The sequence below is a fragment of the Dipteris shenzhenensis genome, chromosome 18 (genome assembly GCF_047967505.1).
Source record: "Dipteris shenzhenensis isolate YYH24624 ecotype China chromosome 18, Dip_SZ_1.0, whole genome shotgun sequence".
Lineage (NCBI taxonomy): Eukaryota > Viridiplantae > Streptophyta > Polypodiopsida > Gleicheniales > Dipteridaceae > Dipteris > Dipteris shenzhenensis.
This window is the reverse complement of record NC_141613.1, coordinates 37760609-37777650: the sequence shown is the minus strand read 5'-3', so window position 1 is coordinate 37777650 and position 17042 is coordinate 37760609. Positions and strand designations below refer to the sequence as shown.

The 17042-nt window shown below is 42.4% G+C and overlaps 1 pseudogene; it reads left to right on the top strand.

Moving 5' to 3' along the window:
• The first annotated feature begins 248 nt into the window (after positions 1–248).
• Positions 249–16043, top strand: LOC147891193 (steroid (22S)-hydroxylase-like; annotated as a pseudogene).
• The last annotated feature ends 999 nt before the right edge of the window (positions 16044–17042 follow it).

The window sequence follows — 17042 nt, the reverse complement described above, 5'->3', positions numbered from 1 at the left end:
TTGATGCCTGGACAGGAGCCCTGGAAGGATTTTTTCTCACGTAGCATTCAGTCTTGCACCCCTTCTCATGGGGGAGATTTGTTGGATAGCAACAGATGGATCTTTACTTCAGCCCATCTCAAATCCCCTCTCATGGCTACTATTTTGAAAGCTTGGGGTTGCTTCAAAAACAACCTTCACAGAGTTCCACCCACTTCTCGTGAAGAGATTCAAAGGCAGCGAGTCATGTGGAATGACTAGATTTCGCAATGTCAACCAGGAAATTCATGGAGTACCATCAGCTACGGTAAGAGCAGGCTGCAGAGTATATCCTTCAGCTTCGTTGGCGCTTCGAGATTTTCTTTCACGATGCTTGATAAGGTTTTCGAAAGATCCACCTATAGTGTCGGTCCTCCTGAGATTTCCTCATCTTTGTCCATGCAGATTTGGAAATATTTTCAAGAGCCACTTGTTCAGACATCCAAGAATCATCTCCGCCGCGATCCGGCTTTCAATAAGTTCATCTTGCAAAGTGAGGGTAGACTATTCCAAACAAGCTATCCCAGATCAGTATGTACGATTTTAGGCAAGTGGTCGATGCTTACGCTTGTTGGTGACAATCACAAGGAGATGCGGTTGTGGGCAGTGAACTTCATGAGCTATGACAAACTGAAGAGCGTGTTCCTTGCAAATATTGAGAAGCACGTTTCCTTCTTGCTGAAATCTTGGCCGACCGAGGGTACCTTGCCAGCTCAGCAACAGGCAAAAGAGGTAAAGCTATGATAAAATGTTTGCTATTGTTTGGTATAGAGCAGTATATTAATGAGTTTTTTGAGTATCAATCGTGTACGTACTTTTCGCCGAATGGGTCACGAATTGCCATTCTAACAGTTTATATTCAACTTCATGGCGGGTGAGCCGGATATGGATTTTTTCATGAAAGAGTATCACTCTTTTCTAGCTGGGTTAGTTTCTGTTCCAATCAACCTCCCTGGGTCTACTTACAACAAAGCGCTAAGAGTAAGTGGCACTTTCATGTTGTCACGTATATTCTTTGTCTCTGAATGACTATCTTTAACGTTCTGGTATGTTAGTGCTATATGCAGGAAATTCACGCTATTCTTGAGCAACTATTTTGTATGTTGTGCCTGATCGTTTAATTTTCTGTAATAAATACAGTCCAGAGATAGAATCTTGCGGAGACTCAGGGATATCATAGATGAGAGAAAGAAAAATGCAAGCTTCAAGTCTAAAGATTTTCTAGAGTTCATTACGGAGACGGCACCTTGGGGATGGATCAGATACTAGACCTTGTGATGAACATGCTGTTTGCGGGTCGTGAAACGTCATCCGTGGCAATCACTCTGGTAATGAGGTTCCTGGCTACATCTCCAGAAGTATTGCTGGACCTTAGGGTAAGTTCTATTCAGGTCTCGAGTACTTTCTTTGATGCAATCAAATCTACTATAGGCAGATTCTTGTACTGGCCGAACAATGTATCCGATAGGGAAATTTCTTGAATCGGTCTGAATTATTAATGTGCAATTGTGCAGGCTGAGCATGAAAAAATAAGGGCGACAAAGGCCGCAGAGAATCAAAGATTATCCTGGGATGATTATAGGAGCATGGAATACACTCAATGTGTACGTCGAAATTTGAAAATTTGAAATCTATCTCGTAACGCAATTTTTATAAATGGGGTCTCACCTTACTCTGAAATGTTCAGGTCATCAAGGAAACTCTTAGGCCGGGGAATGTAGTGTGATTTGTTCATAGAAAAGTGATAAAAGACGTTCCCTTCGGAGGTTAGATGTTCTCTCCATCTGGCATCTTAATGCACTGATAGATTGACACGTAATCGTATTGGTTCTTAGGATCTGGAGCAAGCAATTATTGAACATGAATCTGTTGTCAATTTAGGTAACCCTGTGCCAAAAGGGTGGAAGATCTTGCCTGTTTTCACTGCACCTCACTTGAACGACCCGATATACGAAGATCCTCTCAAGTTCAACCCATGAAGGTGGCAGGTAACCTAAATCATCGATTAAATATAAGATAGATCTATATGAGGAACTGTCAGGTGTTAAAATATAATCCTGTCGCATGTTATGCTGGGCTGCCAGACTTCACAGAAGAATGCAATGAAGTACTTCACGCCCTTCGGAGGAGGAATCCGGCATTGTGCGGGAATTGAGTTGGCAAAGCTAGAGATGGCGGTATTTCTACACTACCTGGTGCTACAATACGAGTAAGCATTTTCCCATGGATTGAGTGTGAGAGATGATTTAAGTAGTAGGTAACAAAGGGCCATCTTTCAATTGACTGCGTAGTACGATGATCATAGCAATCTTTTGAATATATTGGTACATCATTTTTGAATTTAGAGCCTGAATGTTTTGTGTGTTTGAATTTGCCAACAGTTGGGAGCTCGCAGATGAAGCAGATATTCCGATGGCTTTCCCATTTGTGAACTTTCCAAAAGGCTTGCCAATCAAAGTGAAAGAGGAGGTCCAGCGATTTCTCATGACCCCTACAAATTAGCCCATATCTTTAGATCATCGAGACTGTTCTTCCATAATTTTGGGCTGTTTTTGAGTGCATTGCCTTTTCAAGAAGGGTGCCTTTGGCATGCTGATTCTTCCACATGCCACCTTCCAAGTGTAGGTTGTTTGAGTTCATATTGAGTATGATATAATATTTTGGCATTGCTTCAAACTCTTGATAGACGCGCTACATAATATTTTTTAAATTTACAAAATGATGTGTATGTTGTGTATGCTATGTAGTTACAGGATTCCCATTTCCACATTGTGTAATTCAATTCTTACAGCCAACTGCATTTTAATTAGCACTCTTGCAAGCACATCTATAGTCGACAATTACAATTCCAAATAAAACATTACAACTCCAAAACGTTTAGTTCACAAGGCATTAATTGATAGAACGTTGCATAAGAAAATTGAAAGCTCAAAAAGTGCTTGTATGTACATATAGCACGAAGCTAAGCCACGTCCTATGGCTTGAATTACGAAAAATAAGAGGAGTGTATATACAAGAGGCACGAAGCCAAGCCAATGGCTTTAAGTACAAAAAAGAGTAGCTAGTACTACTTCTACGACTAATCTAAGTTCTCCATGTCCTCGCTCCCTTCTACACTCCCTTTTGTGCTCCCTTCTCCACCTCCTTCCTTGCCTTCTTCCTCGTCTTCTTGTGCAGGGGCCTATAAATAAGGGACAACATATATCAATGTATGAAAAATCAAATCTTTACTTATAATATTGACATTATTTAATTACTTTCAAATACCTCAGGGGACGCTCCAGGAGCCCGGATATACTGCTCCTCAGTAATCAACTCATCATTATAAAAGTGCTTCCATGTATCTCCTCTGCGATGGTGGTAGTGGTAGGCTGTCTCGACAGGAGTAGGGTATCTACCCATGATATCAAGCTGCAAGATGACACAATTTGTGGAGGGGTTAGTACAAAGAAACAACCTCCTAATAAACTAAATAAACAATATAATTTGAGATCGATACTTACAAATTGGGCCTCCCATGATTCAACACCCCTGCTCCAAAATGCACGCTTTCATATTGCTCCATTTGGATCCTTTGTGCCTCCATGTGCTGCAGACTGCATTCCTCCCTCGTCGACTTCATTACTTTCTTCCACTCACGTTTGTGAGTGGTGTGGGGCGGGCCCCTTGGTGGTTGACCTCCCTCGAGCCTGGCAAGCTCCGCTAGTGCCTGTCTCTTAAGCAAAGATCTTATGTTGCCAAGTATCATAACAATATTTGACTTGGCCCATAGCAATCTATGTGATTGTTAGCAATTACAGAGCGCATGAAGGCCATGATGTCCTTCCCCCGTGCATCCATTAAGATGCCTCCTGTCTGAGTGATGTCATAGAAGATCGTACCATCACTCGGAGGCACATCTAAATCATCTGAATCATCCTTGTCCCCACCACCATCCCTCCCAATGCACTGTGCCATGCATCCCCCACTGCTCTCCCTGCTACTACACCTACTACTGTGTCGTGTTGAGCTAGTACCCTAGCCACTTGTAGCTGGAGACTGCATAGGACTACATGGACCAAGTCTCGACTGTAGCTGTACCCTAGCCACTTGTAGCTGGAGAACCAAGTCTCGACTGCACAGGAGTATGCCGACAGCTCTACGAGACAGAAGGACCTCCTGACGGCCTGGGGGAAGGGGCATAAGATGGCATGGGGGAAGGGGTTATAAGATTGCATGGGGAAAGGGGCTCGGTTGTGTAGCCAGCTGGGCTGTGCTGACTCCGCTGGGGTAATCTCAGCTAGTGTGGGGTTAGGGTGGTTTAGAGTCTATAGTGCGACTCCTGGGGGGTGTTTAGAGTACCCATCATGTAACCGTATAACTCCCCAGGACTAGGAGGGTGCCCTAAAAGGTTATATAACTCCTGAAGAGCTTCCTGGCCACATGATGAACTAGGGAAAAAAAAATAAGATTACTGATGAGCTGAGAAGAGAAAAAGAAGAGAAAAGGAGAGAGAAAAATTACCGTGAAAAGAGAGGGAAAGAGAGGATAAAAGAGAGAAGGAAAGAGAGGCAAATATAGGAAAAGAGAGGCAAATCCTTTTCTTGGAAGTGGAAGTGGAAAGCGAAAGGGAAGGGGGAGAGAAAAGAGAAAGGAAAGGAAAGGGAAGGGAAGAGAAGAGAAGGAAGGGAAGAGAAGGGAAGGGAAGGGAAGGGTCAAACTATATGAGCATGTCTATAGACGCGTTTGAGCAGCACATCTATTTCCACGTATAACAGTGCGTCTATAGATGCGGCTATCTATTTTTGAAAACAGAGTAGACGCGCTTGTAGACGTTTTAGACGTGCTCTGAGATGCATCCATAGATGCGCTCTGATAGACGGACTATTCTAAAAAGTTGAAAAGGACATGCGCCCGACACAAAAGCGTAACACTAATACCAAAATCATTCGTTTCTTGGATACAACAAAGGACAAATCCAAAGAGAGCAACTTTCAAAGAAGATCAGCCGTAAAGAGACTTACCTTGGATAGAGGTATGGAAGCTTCTTGTCCTTCTTCAAAGTTGCTTCTCTTCCTTGTTCACCCTCTTCTCCTGTGTGCTTGGAGATGATTCTGTAAGCTTGGAAGTAAGTGTGGGTGCCTGGAGATAAGTGTTGACTGTGGATCTGTTAATAGCAAAGCAAGCAAGCCACATGAAGCTTATGTGAAGAAAAGCAAAGCAACCATGCTAAAAGTAGATTTGAAAGCCGCCTCTATAAGCGCATCTAATGGCATGTCTATACATGCGTCTAAATACGTGTGTAATTGCGCATCTAAATACAGAGAGCAGACGCGGTTTTCGATGCGCCTATAGACGTGCACCACAGAACACACAGACGCAATTTTAGACACGTCATAGAGCTTTAAGATTAAATATTTGAAGAAAAGCAAATTTTTTTGGGTTGTTTGTTTATAGGATGTCTTCATCTTCAACAAGTAGCTCGAGTGAGGATGAATCCCTCCGTATCTACCATCGTGAAATGTGGTTGGAGCAAAAAATCAAATGTATGTGTGATCGATGTCGAGGAAACATGTATCATGCATGCAGGATTACACTCAATTACATCTCAAAGTATGGAGAATGGGATGCGACCATAAACATGGTAAGTGTTAAAGAGTTAAGGTTGATTGAGAGACTGTTGGGTATTCATATGTTTGAGTTATGATCTCGTTTTAATTTGATACAGGATGCAGTGCTACACCCACATATGTTGCCCTATGCTCGTCATGAGGAGGCGAAGCGTCGGTGATATGAGGTCGGATCTTCAGGAGGGACCGTTATAGATGCATGGAGTGATGGTGATAGTAGCCCTCCGCCATTACCTCATAAAGCCATGGAAGATGAGGTGTTTGATGATATGGTGCGGGATTTATATATCCATCAATCCGAAGGGAGGGATGATAGCATGGAGCAAGACGATCTTTTTACCGCAGCATCGACTCCACTGTTTGAGGGGTGTACATTCTCTGTTCTACGTGCCTCCCTTGAGTTACTAAACTTGCAAACCATGTATGGATGGAGCAATGCAAGTTTGAATGCATTACTCAAGTAAGCTTTAAAGTCTATTTTGCAAACATGGTGAATTATGCTAGTGGGACAATTACTCGAATGCTTTTCCTCATTTATGGTCTTCACATGTAGGCTATTGTGTAAAATGCTTCCAAGGGAGAATAGATTACCGACCTCAAGAGATATGGCAAGGCAACATGTGACCTCTCTTGGAGTATTAGACTACAAGCACATCCATCCATGCGTCAACGATTGCGTTTTGTTTCGTGGACCACATAAGGATGCAAGAGAGTGTCCTACTTGTGGAGAGGCAAGATATAGAGCATATCTCAAAACTTTGGACGTGCCTCGTAAGGTTCTGCGACATTTTCCCATAATCCCTGGAATCCAACATATGTTCAAGAATCCATTGCAGAGCTTATGTCATGGCATTCCTCCCATTGATCAACCGATGGCAAGTGGAGAACTCCCGCAGACACTCCTGCGTGGAAGCATATTGAAGACACATGGCCAAGCTTCAAGGAAGAACCTAGGAGCTTGAGACTTGGATTGGGTATGGACGGTGTGAACCCATTTGGTCTCAAAAGCACCTCTTACAGTGTATGGCTAGTGATATTGGTGAATTATAATCTTCCACCCTCTATGGCTATTAAGAAAGGACATGTTATGTTGTCCCTTCTAATTCCAAGGAAACATAAAGTCAAAAATCGTGATGTTTATTTGGAGCCTTTGATTGACGAGCTAGAGATACTTTGGATAGGTATCGAGATGCATGATGTGAGCACGCCTCCTTCGTCACGAGACTTCAAGTGTAAAGCAGTCTTGATGTGGATGATGCATGACTTCCCAGGCTATGGCGAGTGTTCAGGTAAGCATTGCACTTTTAATTATGAGTAGGCAACCGATGTGGCACCTTGAACCCACCTTCAACTCTTAATTGTGTCTATTGTTCAGGTCTCACTACATCGGGTTACCATGCATGTCCTATTTGTGGTCCTTCGCTAGTTGCCTCACGGGCAGATGCATTGAATAAGGTCATCTATGAGAATCACCATCGATTTCTCTCACATGATCATCCTAGATATGTTGCCCCTTGGAATGAAGTCCTCCCACAATCACTCACTGCAGGAGATTGGATGAGAATTTGGGATGGTTCCACGACTCCTACACCACTTGGCATGAGCCAGTAAGGGTTTGTAACTATTGTGTGCTATATTGGCTGGAAATAAAGATTGCCCGCTAACACCATCTTTTGTTTAGATACTCCATCTTTAATTTTTACCATATTGGTCCCACCTCAAGATCAATCACCTGCTTGATCCCATGCAAATCTTCAAGAATGTGGCATCTACCATTTGGGAGCATTTGAATGGGACACGAGATTCTGTAGGCATAAGGGAGGATCTATGTACCACAGGGAGGATGCATTAAGCTTGGCCACAAGAGAGACCAAATGGGCGTGTTTTTTTACCTCGTGCACTGTGGAGGTTATCAAAGCTAGAGATGGCAGCTGTGAAGCATGCTATTACTACAATTCGTACTCCCACTGGATGCATGAGGTGTTTGAAGAGGGCCTTTACAAAGAGCAAGAAAAGAGGTGTAGAGCAATTATATGGCTTGAAATCTCATGATTGTCACAAGATGCTCCAAGTAAGTATTTTATGTGCATAATATCTTTTTCCGTTCAAATTTGTGAGTGAATAATTATAAGCAACTAATCAACCACCTCCTCATGGGATCAATTCATACTACCTACTAGCGTTTCTCATAGTGCATCAAAGGACGTGAAGGATTGTATTTACAAGATGGGCGAGCTTGTGAGGTACTTTACATGATACAAAATATGATGCATATCAATGCTCCATGCAAGGTGTTCATATTGCTAATATGGTGTACTTTTTCATTTCTAGGTATGTGAGCTCAAAGGAAATAGATCCCACCACACTTGAGAATGCTTGAGTTATGTCAGTGGAGGTGGTTTGTTTAGTGGAGGAGACATTTCCACATTCTATTCTCAAAGCCAACTACATCTTATAGTGCATTTGGTGGATGAGATTGCTATATGCAGTACTATACATGCACGATGGTTGTTCTTCCTTGAGCGCTTCATGAAGACATTGAAGACAAAATGCACGCTTCATGAAGACATTGAAGACAAAATGCAAGACCTGAAGGTAGCATGGCCGAGGGTTGGTTGGTACAAGAGTCACTTGTATATATTTTTGAGTTTCTTGTTGATGTGGATAGCTCTCTCCCACAACTATGGAGAGATGATGAAGACCTAAGGATGACCTCTATTGTGCCTCAAGGGAAAGGATGCAACAAAGTAATGGACACGGAGTTGCTTAATAATATCAACCTCTATTGTGTGCTTGATAGTGATGTGATGAAAAGATGGGTGACAAGATACGAGGATGCAAAGGCAAGAAGACAAGAAGAAAGGGCCCTCTTTCGTACACACCACGGATCTCGTGTGCCATACCCTCAGTATCTAAGAGCACTTCCAAAGGATATTGATGTGGATTGGCTACTTGATGAAATGGAGAAAGCAGAGAAAGATGAGGGGATGCATATCACAATGGAAGAATGGGAGTATGCTAGGGGATGCATGAGCAAGGTCGGTATATAGAATGTTATGCATAAGTTAAGAGCTTTCAATAATTTAGATTGCTTATTTAATTGATTTTTTCTTGGTGTAGTGCACTATGTTCAATGCTATATGGTGTGAGGGCAAGCATTTTCGAACACAACAGATTGATGATAAGAGAAACACACAACATTGCAGAGTCATTGCTAGCTTTGAGGGAGCCAATGGAGCCATGGATGATTATTGTGGCATAATCCAAGATATTATTAAGCTTGACTTTCGACGCTTCTTTGTGTATGTTTTGGATGTAAAGTGGTTTAAGGACATGGTGGAAAGAGGCCTAATGCAACAATCAAATGCCATGCAAGTGGCTTTGTAACTATTGACTCCATAAAGTTTTGGCAAAGTAAGAAGGACACACTAGTACTACCGCAACAATGTGAGTAGGTATTGTACACACATATAAAAATACTCGCTTTTAAATATTTGATACCTTCGATGCAAGGAAAATAACATGATTGTATTTGTGTTTGAATTAGGTTGTCTATCAACCAATGGTGGATAATAATAGATGGTGGCATGTCATACATATTATGCCATGTTCCAAAGTGATGTATAGTACATTTACTAATATGGAGCGTATGGAGGATGATCATGGCCATGGAGGTGATGATGACCGTGATACGAGAGAGGAGGATGATCATGAGATAGGAGATACAGATATTGAGGCTATTAGATATCAATGCTCCACTCTCATGTGACTATGTGAGAACCACCTAACTCTACTTCTAAGCCCCCCATATGAGGAGAAGGCATTTGAGTAGCTCGGTTATGCGGTAGGTCCTGGTTTGGACACCAAATGGGGGCCATGTTTGGCTTGATGGCTGGACAGAGTTGGCACACTACCAACTAGGTTACATGCAAGTGCGGGAAGGCATCCCATGACTGACCGCATTGGGGTAGATAGAGCATTTCCTGAGGTAGCCCACTCTCGAGTTGCGGGGCCCATTTGGAGTCCCAGATGATCCCGGATGGCTATGGGCCGAACGGCAACCATAGGTTAGTTGCTCTATTTTGTGCACCAGTTCTATCATGTAGCCGGTGGCCTATTTTAGGACCGACGCCCAGTCGACCATTTTGGGCGGACTAGGTCAGTCACCTAATTGAGCCCAACTGACTACGACTGGTGGCTATATAAGAGCAAGCCCGTGAAGCCCATTTCATCATTGGCTACAGCAATCCTGATTCCTATACGGTTTCCAGCTCACCATCGAAGCTTCTTTCACAGGAGCGCACGGTTGGGAGGCAGCGCTATCTATTGTATCAGTTCTATAGTAATCAAATTTTTTATTCTCCATACTATCTGTTTTCTCTCTTGTGTACGAGATCCTGTTATCTGTTGAGCATAGAATGGTATCAAATCCTAGACTCTAGCAAGAAAATTTGGTAGTGTGTTTCTGTTTGCGAGCAGATTATGAGAGATGGCCCACCCCGCAAGTTTGCGAATCCCATCATTCGGTGAAAGCAAAAAGTTGGACGGCTCTAACTATCTGCTTTGGAAGTTCAAGATGAAGACCATCCTAAGTGCATATGAGCTTTGGAACACTGCTACTGGGGTGGATGTGAGGCCGGTTGCGAGACCGGATCCAGCCAATGCAGGAGAACAAATAGTACCAACTGCAGATGAGATTCTCATGTGGACAAGAAGAAATGTAGATGCGCTATGTTCTATTGTCTGCAATGTAAGTGATTCCATCATGGCATTAATTTAACATGTCACCATAGCGGTGGAGGCATGGACGGTCTTGAAAAATCAGTACGAGTCCATGAATCAGATGCGGATTCAGAATCTGGAGACTCAACTTGCGAACGAGATCAAATTGTCTGAGTCTGAAGCAGCAGAGAAGTTCATCACCAGGGTGAAGAATATGCATGATCAGATGACTGCGATTGGCATCACCATCACCAGCGATAATCTAGCACGAAGGTGTATACGGATTCTCCCACCAAAGTACGATGGTCTTATTATAGCACTGAATACGCAAAATAGAAATCCGCCCCTCAACTTTGAGGATTTCAACATGATGCTTCTGGAGGAGGAGATGCGTCAAAAGACGAGGACTGGAGAAGATTCGGCTTTCTACACTGGATCAAAGAAAGGTAAGGGTAAGGACTCTGGTAACCCATCTTCTTCTGATGATAAAAAGAGAAAGAAGAAGATTAAGTGCTTCTATTGCAAGAAGGCAGGGCACAAGCAGAATGAGTGCCGAAAGAAGGTTGCAGATGAGAAGAACAGAGTAAAGAAAGAGCCCAGCAACAACGTGTAGGCAGCACTAGTAGAGCTGTTCGTAGCAATTGAGGAGATTTGCATGGAGGTAGTTCATGTACATGTGGATGAACCTTGGATCATTGACAGTGGTGCATCGTGCCACATGACTAGTCGGAAGGATTGGTATACCTCTCTACAGCCGGTAGGGAATGACATCCTGGTAGCAGTCGGCAATGATGCAAAATGTCTAGCAAAAGGAAAAGGTACGATTGCTCTCAAGTCAGATGGAGTTGTAAAACAGTTGTCCAATGTTATTTATGTGCCAGATATCAAGAGGAACTTGTTGTCCATTTCTGCAATCACGGATCAGGACCTCAAAGTTTAATTTGATAAGAATGGTGCACAGATCCTAGATCTTCAAGGAAAGGTCATTAGTAAAGGTACATGGCACAACAACATCTACGACTCTCACCTTTCAGTGCTCCAATCGATGTGAAGAACACTAAGTTGTGGCATGAGAGGTTTGGTCATCTAAACCTTAGTTCTTTGAAGGAGATGCATAAAAGTGGAATGATTGCAGACCTACTAGAAATTTCAAATTTGCCCGATGTATGTGAAGCTTGCATGATGGGAAAGCAGCATCGGCAGCCCTTTCCTAAAGAGGCCAGTAGGGCAAAGGCTCCTATAGAGCTCATTCACATGGACCTCTGTGGAAAGATGGAGATGGAAGCTTTGGGTGGTTCCTACTACTTCATGATGCTGATCGACGACTATAGTAGAAGGATATGGATATACTTCCTGAAGACTAAAGACGAGGCTTTTAGTAAGTTCAAGGAATGGCATCTAATGGTCGAGAAAGAAACGGGGAAGAAGGTGAAGAAATTGAGATCAGACAGAGGTGGAGAGTTCACATCAATTGAATTCAAGAGTTATTGCAAAAGTCATGGGATCAAGAGGCAGAAACCCCCGCCACATACATCACAGCAAAATGGAGTAGCGGAATGCAAGATGCACGTCATCTGTGAAATGGGCAGGAGTATGATGAAAGGGAAAGATTTGCCAAAGGCTTTCTGGGCTGAAGCATGTAACACTGTAGTTTACATTCTAAATCATAGCTACACAAAAGCTGTGAATGGGATGACTCCACTACAAGAGCTTTCTAGTAAGAAACCTTTAGCTGCACATTTCAGAGTTTTTGGATGTGACTGTTTTGTGCATGTCCCTGATGCTAACAAGACCAAATGGGAACCGAAGAGCCGGAAGTGTATTTTCTTGGGCTACAGTGAAGAGGCGAAGGGTTACCATCTCTATAACCCTGTTACTAATAAGGTAATAGTAAGTCGTGATGTGGTCTTCTCAGAACAGCCACATTAATTGGAGGAGGATGCTTCCTTCCCATACAACTAGGACCAGGATATCCATCCAGTACCACCACCAATAGCAGACCGAACTCCCCCAATGGTGCTTGGGAGGATTCAAGATAAAGAAGATGAAGAAGAGCCTGCAGAACCACAACGACAAAAGCCATTCCCGAAGTGGGTAAAGCAGCTTTTGGATAGCAGAGAACCTCCAGCCATTGAGGAGGAACCATCCGAACACTGCCAGTCCAAGAGATTAGAGGAGCAAAGAAGAGCGGAGGAACACTTGGTCAACTATGCCTTGATGACAGAAGTGATCCGTGCTGATGAACCCAAGTGTCTTGAAGAGGCACAGGGTGATGATAGGTGGATGGAGGCTATGCAGTCAAAGTATGGCTCCATAATGAAGAACAACACTTGGGACCCTGTGGATCATCCACCAAAACGCAAGGTAATCGGCACCAAGTGGGTGTACAAGACCAAGTACAAGTCCGACGGCACGTTGGATAAGTACAAGGCTCGGCTCGTGGCAAAAGGATTTGCACAGGTACATGGTTTTGATTATCAGGATACTTTTGCTCCCACAACTCGACTAACCACAATTCGTAGTGTTTTGGCTTAAGCTTCCCAGGGAAGTTGGCCCGTGTTTCAGATGGATGTAAAATCCATCTTTCTGAATGGGGATCTCAAGGAGGAGGTATACGTGGAACAACCACCAGGTTTTGTGATCGCCAGTTTAGAAGGTAAAGATTGTAAACTAAAGAAGGCACTTTACGGGCTAAAACAGGCCCCACGAGCATGGTACCAGTGAATTGATGCCTACTTTCTGCAAAAGCAGTTCAGGAGGAGCCCATCAGATGCAAATTTGTATATCTTCAGAGGAGGAGGCAGGTGTATGATCATGGTCCTTTATATGGACGACCTTGTCATAACAGGGAACCATGAAGAGAAGATCTTGCAGACAAAGCATTTGCTAGGAAGAGAGTTTGAAATGATAGACCTCGGACTGATGCATTTCTGTTTGGGGATTGAAGTTTGGCAAGAGCTGAAACAGATCTTCATTTCACAACTGAAGTATGTTGGAGAGATACTTAAGGCATTTGGCATGGCTAAGTGCAAGACAGTTGGTACCCCTATGGAGGTTGACATGAAGCTCTCAAACGAGGATTCATCACCACTAGTGGACGAAGCTATGTAACACATGGCTGGACATCAGCTTTGCAACTGGTATACTAAGCACGTTTTCCAATAAGCCTCGAGAGAACCATTGGAGGGCAGGGATGCGGGTGGTGAAATACATCAAAGGCACACTTGATTATGGCATCACCCATACCAAGGGCAACATCTTGACCGGATTCTGAGACTCGGATTGGGCAGGAGACATGGACAATAGGAGATCAGTGACAGGTTATTGTTTCTCACTTGAATCTGGAGCTGTGTCATGGGTCAGCAAGAAGCAACCCACAATTGCTCTTTCTTCTACTAAGGCTGAGTACAAATCAGCATGCTTTGCTTCTTGCGAGGCAGTGTGGTTGAGGAGGATTCTGGGGGACATGGGTGCAGTGCAGAACAAGCCTACGCAGTTATCATGTGACAATTAGAGTTGCATGGCGATTGCAAAGAACCCTGTGTTCCACATTCACACAAAACACATGGAGAGGTCAACTTGGTATACTGTCCGACTATAGAGAATGTTGCCGACATCTTCACAAAGGCTCTTGGAAGAGACTTGTTGGAGAGGCATCTTCATCGACTTGGCATTGGACCGAAAAAGTAAGTTCACTTGCGGGTGGACATTGAGGGGGGGTGTTAGATATCAATGCTCCACTCTCATATAACTATGTGGGAACCAACTAACTCTACTTGTAAGCCCCCCATATGAGGAGAAGGCATTTGAGTAGCTCGATTATCCGATAGGTCCTAGTTTGGACACCAGATGGGGGCCATGTGTGGCCTGATGGCTGGACGAAGTTGGCACACTGCCAACTAGGCTACATGCAAGTGCGGGAAGGCATCCCATGATTGACTGCATTGAGGGTAGACCGAGCATTTCTTGGGGCAGCCCACTCTTAGGTTGCTGATCCCGGATGGTTGTGGGTGGAATGGAAATCGTAGGTCAGTTGCTCTATTTTGCACACTGGTTCTATCGTGTGGTCGGTGGCCTATTTCAGCACCGACCCCTAGTCGACTGTTTTGGGTAGATTGGGTTGGTCACCCAATTGAGCCCAACCGACTACAACTGGTGGCTATATAAGAGCAAGCCCGTGAAGCCCATTTCATCACTAGCTACACCAACCCTGATTCCTTAGCATCCAGCCTCCGTCCTCTACTGTTTCTAGCTCACCATCGAAGCTTCTTTCATAGGAGCACATGGTTGGGAGGCAATGCCATCTATTGTATCACTTTTACGGTAATCAAATTTTTGATTCTCCATACTATCGGTTTTCTCTCTTGTGTACGAGATCCTATTATCTGTTGAGCACAGATATTGTATTGTTTTCTTACAGAGGCCATTACCCATGAGGACGAGCCTACCATTGGTGATGCTGATTTCGATGAGCACATGAGTAGCACAAGTAGTAGTGGGTTGAATGTATTTGTAGATCTAAACACTTGTTTGGGTTTTGAAGTAGATAGTTTGGCAAGGGTTGATCTCATTGAGGATGAGATTGAACCGTAGCCCATCATTGATATTGGCAAAACTATTTTACATATTGTCTCATTCTCACCTCACTTAATTCTTGTATATGTGGGCTTGCAAAAAAGCATTGATGTTTTTGTTAAAATTATGTACTTTGGTAATCATGGGCAATGTTTGGAAAGCAGTGATGTACACCAAAATCTCACTTTCTGTATTCTCTATTTTGCGTCTAAATATGTGTCTAATTCTCAGTGTAGACATGCTAATACACGTGCAAATAGATGCTCTGACAGACGCAATATTAGACGGGCCCGTATTTTCTCAGTGTAGATGCACTAATAGATGTGTTAATACACGCACAAATAACCGACCTGTTAGACATGCTATTAGATGCACCCATAATTTCTCTATTCAAGCAATGCCTATAGATGCGCCCGCTATTTTGCGCATCTATCAAGCGCGTCTATAGTTGCTTTGTGTTGTTGTGAATTTGATAGATGGTGTATTTAAATAAAAATCCAAAAAAAGAGATAGAATAGTTGGATAATATAGTTAAATAAATTGGGAAGAAAATGTATGAAGAACATGGAATTTCAAGTGTAATTCCAAGTCAACAAATGTGAGATACGAGAGTCATTAAGTTATTTTCATCAAATAAAGTTTGATTAGCCTATAGCAACTCCCTGCAACATCAAAAACAAGATGGATGAGAAAGGTAGTCGAAAAAGCACAAAACATAATGGAGCACAAGAAACCTAAGCATCAAGTCTCTATTGCTCAGTATAAAACGTCAAAGAACATTTAGAATCTTTTCTAAAATAAACCCATGCAAGAAATTGGATTCAATCCATAGATAAAGAATCTAATGATGGAATGAAGAACAAGTCATGGGAGCTTGTAGAGCCACCTCAAATAAAAACGTGTTTAAAAAGTTGAACGAATGTAGATGGCATAGAGGAAAGATTCAAAGCAACACTGGTTGCAAATGTCAATGTCAACCTCCTCTCAGCAAAAAGGACTAAATTTTTGGGTAACTTCTACACGAATGATCAGAATCCAGACAACGAGATTGTTGTTTTCAATTGCATGCACTTCATCAAAATGGATGCTCAATCAACTTTTTACCATAGAGATTTATAGGATAACATGGACATGCAATAGACACTAGATTTTGAGGTAAAAGAAATAGAACATATGACATGCAAAACACAAAAGTCAGGTTATGATTTGAAGGAAGCCCTAAGAGCCTAGTCGCTATGCAAACTATTGATCATTAAAGGCAATAGCATGGACATTATAACTAAATTCCAAGCATAGTTGAGAAGGCAATGTAACATGAGAAAATTGTTAGAACTACATCACATTTGGGCAATGATATCAACAAGAATAAAGATGGGATTTTGCTCAAGCAAAGAAGATATATTTGATCAAATACTATGAAATACTCAGACAATTCACTATGGTAGATTGGAAACGTACCAACATTCCGATTGAACAAACCATAATAACATTGATATTGAGAGTGAGAAGATCTAGAGTAGAGTATCTTCAAGATTCTCAGGGGGGTCACTCATCATATGTAACCCTATCACATGAGTTCAACAGATGGGTTTTTATTAATTGCATTACTTTCATATATATATATATATACATAAGGAAGTAAATTAAGACCCAAATGTTAATATACAAAAGGGTGTTTTATATTAAAAAAGTTTGAGAAGCTCCCAACATATTCTAATACAAAAAAGTGTGTGTGTGTGTGTGTGTGTGTGTGTGTGTGTCTCGTTCATGCATGTGTGCGTGCATGTGTGTGTGTGTGTGTGTGTGTGTGTATGTGTGCATTTCTCGTGCATTTGTTTATAGGTAATTGTATTTGTATGTGTGTATTTCTGAATTTCTTCATGTGTATGTATATGTATATACATTTATGTGTGCAACTTTTTTGTATGTATATGTGTATCTACATGCCTATACCACCCAATAAAAATGGAAAAGAGAAACTTGACATGTTTACTCAACTCTATGAATAAGGAGAACCCCATTGAATTGGGAAGTAATCCAAGAAGAGAAAATAGACATGTCCAACCATGTAAATGCCTCATAGGCAATAGCTAAAAATGGAATAGTAGAATCTATCAA